Source organism: Schistocerca americana, unplaced genomic scaffold, assembly GCF_021461395.2.
Source record: "Schistocerca americana isolate TAMUIC-IGC-003095 unplaced genomic scaffold, iqSchAmer2.1 HiC_scaffold_67, whole genome shotgun sequence".
Classification (NCBI taxonomy): domain Eukaryota; kingdom Metazoa; phylum Arthropoda; class Insecta; order Orthoptera; family Acrididae; genus Schistocerca; species Schistocerca americana.
In genome coordinates this window covers 762,084-770,863 of record NW_025726423.1, presented here as the reverse complement: position 1 = coordinate 770,863, position 8,780 = coordinate 762,084, and positions in this window count along the sequence as shown.

Below are 8,780 nucleotides of genomic sequence, written 5' to 3'. Positions count from 1 at the left end.
CAATGCCGACTTAAGTACAAGAAAACTGACTCATCATATTGTCTATGTTTTGAACCATTCCTGTGACACTAGTTATAGATTCCGATGCTTCACTTCAGGTTTACTGTATCCCTATGACCTTCGTATTAACGATGAAACACAGAAATTGCATGGGAATTAAATCCAAAAGTTACAACGCGAACTTAAGTACAAGAAAACTGACTCATCTTATTGTCTATGTTTTGAACCTTTCCTGTGACACTAGTTATAGAATCCGATGTTTCACTTCAGGTTTACTGTATCTCTCTGGCCTTCTTATTGAAGATGAAACACAGATATTGCATCGGAATTAAATACAAAGGGCACAATGCCTACTTAAGTACAAGAAAACTGACTCTTCTTACTGTCTATGTTTGAACCATTCATGTGACACTAGTTATAGATTCCGATGCTTCACTTCAGGTTTACTGTATCCCTCTGACCATCTTATTGTTGATGAAACACAGATATAGCATCGGAATTAAATACAAAAGGCACAATGCCTACATAAGTACAAGAAAATTGATTCTTCTTAGTGTCTATGACTTGAACCATTCCTGTTACACTAGTTATAGATTCCGATGCTTCTCTTCAGGTTTACTGTATCCCTCTGACCTTCTTATTGACGATGAAACACAGAAATTGCATCGGAATTAAATACAAAAGGCACAATGCCGACTTAAGTACAAGAAAACAGACGCTTCTTACTGTCTGTGTTTTGAACCATTCATGTGACACTAGGCATAGCATCCGATGCTTCACTTCAGGTTTACTGTATCCATTAGACCTTCTTATTATCGATGGAACACAGACTTTGCATCGGAATTAAATACAAAATGCACAATGCCGACTTAACTACAAAAAAACTGACTCTTCTTACTGTCTATGATTAAACCGTTCTTGTGACACTAGTTATAAATTCCGATGCTTCACTTGAGGTTTACTGTATCCCTCTGACCTTCTTATTGACGATGAGAAACAGAAATTGCATCGGAATTAAATACAAAAGGCACAATGCCGACTTAAGTACAAGAAAACAGACTCTTCTTACTGTCTGTGTCTTGAACCATTCATGTGACACTAGGCCTAGCTTCTGATGCTTCACTTCATTTTTACTGTATCCCTCTGACTTTCTTATTGACAATGAAACACAGAAATTGCATCGGATTTAATACAAAAGGCACAATGCCGACTTAAGTACAAGAAAACTGACTCCTCTTACTGTCTATGTTTTGAACCATTCCTGTGACACTAGTTATAGATTCCGATGCTTCACTTCAGCTTTACTGTATCCCTCTGACCTTCTTATTGACGATGAAACACAGAAATTGCATCGGAATTAAATACAAAAGGCACAATGCCGACTTAAGTACAAGAAAACTGACTCTTCTTACTGCCTAGGTTTTGAACCATTCCTGTGACATTAGTTGTAGATTCCGATGCTTCTCTTCAGGTTTACTGTATCCCTCTGACCTTCTTATTGACGATGAAACACAGGTATTGCATCGTAATTAAATACAAAAGGCACAATGCCGACTTCAGTACAAGAAAACTGACTCTTCTTACTGTTTATGTTTGAACCATTCCTGTGACACTAGTTATAGATTCCGATGCTTTACTTCAGGTTTACTGTATCCCTCTGACCTTCTTATTGACGATGAAACACAGAAATTGCATCGGAATTAAATACAAAAGGCACAATGCCGACTTAAGTACAAGAAAACTGACTTTTCTTACTGTCTATGTTTTGAACCATTCCTGTGACACTAGTTATAGATTCCGATGCTTTACTTCAGGTTTACTGTATCCCTCTGACCTTCTTATTGACGATGAAACACAGATATTGCATCGGAGATAAATACAAAAGGCACAATGCCGACTTAAGTACAAGAAAACTGACTCATCATATTGTCTATGTTTTGAACCATTCCTGTGACACTAGTTATAGATTCCGATGCTTCACTTCAGGTTTACTGTATCCCTATGACCTTCGTATTAACGATGAAACACAGAAATTGCATGGGAATTAAATCCAAAAGTTACAACGCGAACTTAAGTACAAGAAAACTGACTCATCTTATTGTCTATGTTTTGAACCTTTCCTGTGACACTAGTTATAGATTCCGATGCTTCACTTCAGGTTTACTGTATCCCTCTGACCTTCTTATTGAAGATGAAACACAGATATTGCATCGGAATTAAATACAAAGTTCACAATGCCTACATAAGTACAAGAAAACTGACTCTTCTTACTGTCTATGATTTCAACCTATTCTGTGACACTAGTTACAGATTCCAATGCTTCACTTCAGGTTTACTGTATCCCTCTGACCTTCTTATTGACGATGAAACACAGGTATTGCATCGTAATTAAATACAAAAGGCACAATGCCGACTTCAGTACAAGAAAACTTACTCTTCTTACTGTCTATGTTTTGAACCATTCATGTGACACTAATTATAGGGTCCGATGCTTCACTTCAGGATTACTGTATCCCTCTGACATTCTTATTGACGATGAAACACAGAAATTGCATCGGAATTAAATACAAAAGGCACAATGCCGAATGATGTACAAGAAAACTGATTCTTCTTACTTTTTATGTTTGAACCATTCCTGTGATACTAGTTATAGATTCCGATGCCTCACTTCAGGTTTACTGTATCCCTCTGACCTTCTTATTGACGATGAAACACAGAAATTTCATCGGAATTAAATACAAAAGGCACAATGCCGACTTAAGTACAAGAAAACTGACTCTTCTTACTGTCTATGTTTGAACCATTCCTGTGACATTGGTTATAGATTCGGATGCTTCACTTCAGGTTTACTGTATCCCTCTGACCTTCTTATTGACGATGAAACACAGAAATTGCATCGGAATTAAATACAAAAGGCACAATGCCGACTTAAGTACAAGAAAACTGACTTTTCTTACTGTCTATGTTTCGAACCATTCCTGTGACACTAGTTATAGATTCCGATGCTTTACTTCAGGTTTACTGTATCCCTCTGACCTTCTTATTGACGATGAAACTTAGATATTGCATCGGAGATAAATACAAAAGGCACAATGCCGACTTAAGTACAAGAAAACTGACTCATCATATTGTCTATGTTTTGAACCATTCCTGTGACACTAGTTATAGATTCCGATGCTTCACTTCAGTTTTACTGTATCCCTATGACCTTCGTATTGACGATGAAACACAGAAATTGCATGGGAATTAAATCCAAAAGTTACAACGCGAACTTAAGTACAAGAAAACTGACTCATCTTATTGTCTATGTTTTGAACCTTTCCTGTGACACTAGTTATAGATTCCGATGCTTCACTTCAGGTTTACTGTATCCCTCTGACCTTCTTATTGAAGATGAAACACAGATATTGCATCGGAATTAAATACAAAGGGCACAATGCCTACTTAAGTACAAGAAAACTGACTCTTCTTACTGTCTATGTTTGAACCATTCATGTGACACTTGTTATAGATTCCGATGCTTCACTTCAGGTTTACTGTATCCCTCTGACCATCTTATTGTTGATGAAAGACAGATATAACATCGGAATTAAATACAAAAGGCACAATGCCTACATAAGTACAAGAAAATTGACTCTTCTTAGTGTCTATGACTTGAACCATTCCTGTAACACTAGTTATAGATTCCGATGCTTCACTTCAGGTTTACTGTATCCCTCTGACCTTCTTATTGACGATGAAACACAGAAATTGCATCGGAATTCAATACAAAAGGCACAATGCCGACTTAAGTACAAGAAAACAGACTCTTCTTACTGTCTATGATTGAACCGTTCTTGTGACACTAGTTATAGATTCCGATGCTTCACTTGAGGTTTACTGTATCCCTCTGACCTTCTTATTGTCAATGAAACACAGAAATTGCATCGGATTTAATACAAAAGGAACAATGCCGACTTAAGTACAAGAAAACTGACTCCTCCTACTGTCAATGATTTGAACCATTCCTGTGACACTAGTTATAGATTCCGATGCTTCACTTCAGCTTTACTGTATCCCTCTGACCTTCTTATTGACGATGAAACACAGAAATTGCATCGGAATTAAATACAAAAGGCACAATGCCGACTTAAGTACAAGAAAACTGACTCTTCTTACTGTCTATGTTTTGAACCATTCATGTGACACTGATTATAGAGTCCGATGCTTCACTTCAGGTTTACTGTATCCCTCTGACCTTCTTATTGACGATGAAACACAGAAATTGCATCGGAATTAAATACAAAAGGCACAATGCCGACTGATGTACAAGAAAACTGACACTTCTTACTGTCCATGTTTGAACCATTCATGTACCACTAGTTATAGATTCCGATGCTTCACCTCAGGTTTACTGTATTCCTCTGACCTTCTTATCGACGATGAAACACAGAAATTGCATCGGAATTAAATACAAAAGGCACAATGCCGACTTAAGTACAAGAAAACTGACTCCTCTTACTGTCTATGATTGAACCATTCCTGTGACACTAGTTCTGGATTCCGATGCTTCACTTCAGGTTTACTGTATCCCTCTGACCATCTTATTGTTGATGAAACACAGTTCTAGCATCGGAATTAAATACAAAAGGCACAATGCCTACATAAGTACAAGTAAACTGACTCTTCTTACTGTCTATGATTTGAACCATTCATGTGACACTAGGCATAGCATCCGATGCTTCACTTCAGGTTAACTGTATCCATTAGACCTTCTTATTATCGATGGAACACAGACTTTGCATCGGAATTAAATACAAAATGCACAATGCCGACTTAAGTACAAAAAAACTGACTCTTCTTACTGTCTATGATTGAACCGTTCTTGTGACACTAGTTATAGATTCCGATGCTTCACTTGAGGTTTACTGTATCCCTCTGACCTTCTTATTGACGATGAGAAACAGAAATTGCATAGGAATTAAATACAAAAGGCACAATGCCGACTTAAGTACAAGAAAACAGACTCTTCTTACTGTCTGTGTTTTGAACCATTCATGTGACACTAGGCCAAGCTTCTGATGCTTGACTTCAGGTTTACTGTATCCCTCTGACTTTCTTATTGACAATGAAACACAGAAATTGCATCGGATTTAATACAAAAGGAACAATGCCGACTTAAGTACAAGAAAACTGACTCCTCCTACTGTCTATGTTTTGAACCATTCCTGTGACACTAGTTATAGATTCCGATGCTTCACTTCAGCTTTACTGTATCCCTCTGACCTTCTTATTGACGATGAAACACAGAAATTGCATCGGAATTAAATACAAAAGGCACAATGCCGACTTAAGTACAAGAAAACTGACTCTTCTTACTGTCTATGTTTTGAACCATTCATGTGACACTGATTATAGAGTCCGATGCTTCACTTCAGGTTTACTGTATCCCTCTGACCTTCTTATTGACGATGAAACACAGAAATTGCATCGGAATTAAATACAAAAGGCACAATGCCGACTTATGTACAAGAAAACTGACTCTTCTTACTGTCTATGTTTGAACCATTCCTGTGACATTGGTTATAGATTCGGATGCTTCACTTCATGTTTACTGTATCCCTCTGACCTTCTTATTGACGATGAAACACAGAAATTGCATCGGAATTAAATACAAAAGGCACAATGCCGACTTAAGTACAAGGAAGCTGACTTTTCTTACTGTCTATGTTTTGAACTATTCCTGTGACACTAGTTGCAGATTCCGAAGCTTTACTTCAGGTTTACTGTATCCCTCTGACCTTCTTATTGACGATGAAACACAGAAATTGCATGGGAATTAAATCCAAAAGTTACAACGCGAACTTAAGTACAAGAAAACTGACTCATGTTATTGTCTATGTTTTGAACCTTTCCTGTGACACTAGTTATAGAATCCGATGTTTCACTTCAGGTTTACTGTATCTCTCTGACCTTCTTATTGAAGATGAAACACAGATATTGCATCGGAATTAAATACAAAGGGCACAATGCCTACTTAAGTACAAGAAAACTGACTCTTCTTACTGTCTATGTTTGAACCATTCATGTGACACTAGTTATAGATTCCGATGCTTCACTTCAGGTTTACTGTATCCCTCTGACCATCTTATTGTTGATGAAACACAGATATAGCATCGGAATTAAATACAAAAGGCACAATGCCTACATAAGTACAAGAAAATTGATTCTTCTTAGTGTCTATGACTTGAACCATTCCTGTTACACTAGTTATAGATTCCGATGCTTCTCTTCAGGTTTACTGTATCCCTCTGACCTTCTTATTGACGATGAAACACAGAAATTGCATCGGAATTAAATACAAAAGGCACAATGCCGACTTAAGTACAAGAAAACAGACTCTTCTTACTGTCTGTGTTTTGAACCATTCATGTGACACTAGGCATAGCATCCGATGCTTCACTTCAGGTTTACTGTATCCATTAGACCTTCTTATTATCGATGGAACACAGACTTTGCATCGGAATTAAATACAAAATGCACAATGCCGACTTAACTACAAAAAAACTGACTCTTCTTACTGTCTATGATTAAACCGTTCTTGTGACACCAGTTATAGATTCCGATGCTTCACTTGAGGTTTACTGTATCCCTCTGACCTTCTTATTGACGATGAGAAACAGAAATTGCATCGGAATTAAATACAAAAGGCACAATGCCGACTTAAGTACAAGAAAACAGACTCTTCTTACTGTCTGTGTCTTGAACCATTCATGTGACACTAGGCCTAGCTTCTGATGCTTCACTTCATTTTTACTGTATCCCTCTGACTTTCTTATTGACAATGAAACACAGAAATTGCATCGGATTTAATACAAAAGGCACAATGCCGACTTAAGTACAAGAATACTGACTCCTCTTACTGTCTATGTTTTGAACCATTCCTGTGACACTAGTTATAGATTCCGATGCTTCACTTCAGCTTTACTGTATCCCTCTGACCTTCTTATTGACGATGAAACACAGAAATTGCATCGGAATTAAATACAAAAGGCACAATGCCGACTTAAGTACAAGAAAACTGACTCTTCTTACTGCCTAGGTTTTGAACCATTCCTGTGACATTAGTTGTAGATTCCGATGCTTCTCTTCAGGTTTACTGTATCCCTCTGACCTTCTTATTGACGATGAAACACAGGTATTGCATCGTAATTAAATACAAAAGGCACAATGCCGACTTCAGTACAAGGAAACTGACTCTTCTTACTGTTTATGTTTGAACCATTCCTGTGACACTAGTTATAGATTCCGATGCTTTACTTCAGGTTTACTGTATCCCTCTGACCTTCTTATTGACGATGAAACACAGAAATTGCATCGGAATTAAATACAAAAGGCACAATGCCGACTTAAGTACAAGAAAACTGACTTTTCTTACTGTCTATGTTTTGAACCATTCCTGTGACACTAGTTATAGATTCCGATGCTTTACTTCAGGTTTACTGTATCCCTCTGACCTTCTTATTGACGATGAAACACAGATATTGCATCGCAGATAAATACAAAAGGCACAATGCCGACTTAAGTACAAGAAAACTGACTCATCATATTGTCTATGTTTTGAACCATTCCTGTGACACTAGTTATAGATTCCGATGCTTCACTTCAGGTTTACTGTATCCCTATGACCTTCGTATTGACGATGAAACACAGAAATTGCATGGGAATTAAATCCAAAAGTTACAACGCGAACTTAAGTACAAGAAAACTGACTCATCTTATTGTCTATGTTTTGAACCTTTCCTGTGACACTAGTTATAGATTCCGATGCTTCACTTCAGGTTTACTGTATCCCTCTGACCTTCTTATTGAAGATGAAACACAGATATTGCATCGGAATTAAATACAAAGGGCACAATGCCTACATAAGTACAAGAAAACTGACTCTTCTTACTGTCTATGATTTCAACCTATTCTGTGACACTAGTTACAGATTCCAATGCTTCACTTCAGGTTTACTGTATCCCTCTGACATTCTTATTGACGATGAAACACAGAAATTGCATCGGAATTAAATACAAAAGGCACAATGCCGGATGATGTACAAGAAAACTGATTCTTCTTACTTTTTATGTTTGAACCATTCCTGTGACACTAGTTATAGATTCCGATGCCTCACTTCAGGTTTACTGTATCCCTCTGACCTTCTTATTGACGATGAAACACAGAAATTTCATCGGAATTAAATACAAAAGGCACAATGCCGACTTAAGTACAAGAAAACTGACTCTTCTTACTGTCTATGTTTGAACCATTCCTGTGACATTGGTTATAGATTCGGATGCTTCACTTCAGGTTTACTGTATCCCTCTGACCTTCTTATTGACGATGAAACACAGAAATTGCATCGGAATTAAATACAAAAGGCACAATGCCGACTTAAGTACAAGAAAACTGACTTTTCTTACTGTCTATGTTTCGAACCATTCCTGTGACACTAGTTATAGATTCCGATGCTTTACTTCAGGTTTACTGTATCCCTCTGACCTTCTTATTGACGATGAAACTTAGATATTGCATCGGAGATAAATACAAAAGGCACAATGCCGACTTAAGTACAAGAAAACTGACTCATCATATTGTCTATGTTTTGAACCATTCCTGTGACACTAGTTATAGATTCCGATGCTTCACTTCAGTTTTACTGTATCCCTATGACCTTCGTATTGACGATGAAACACAGAAATTGCATGGGAATTAAATCCAAAAGTTACAACGCGAACTTAAGTACAAGAAAACTG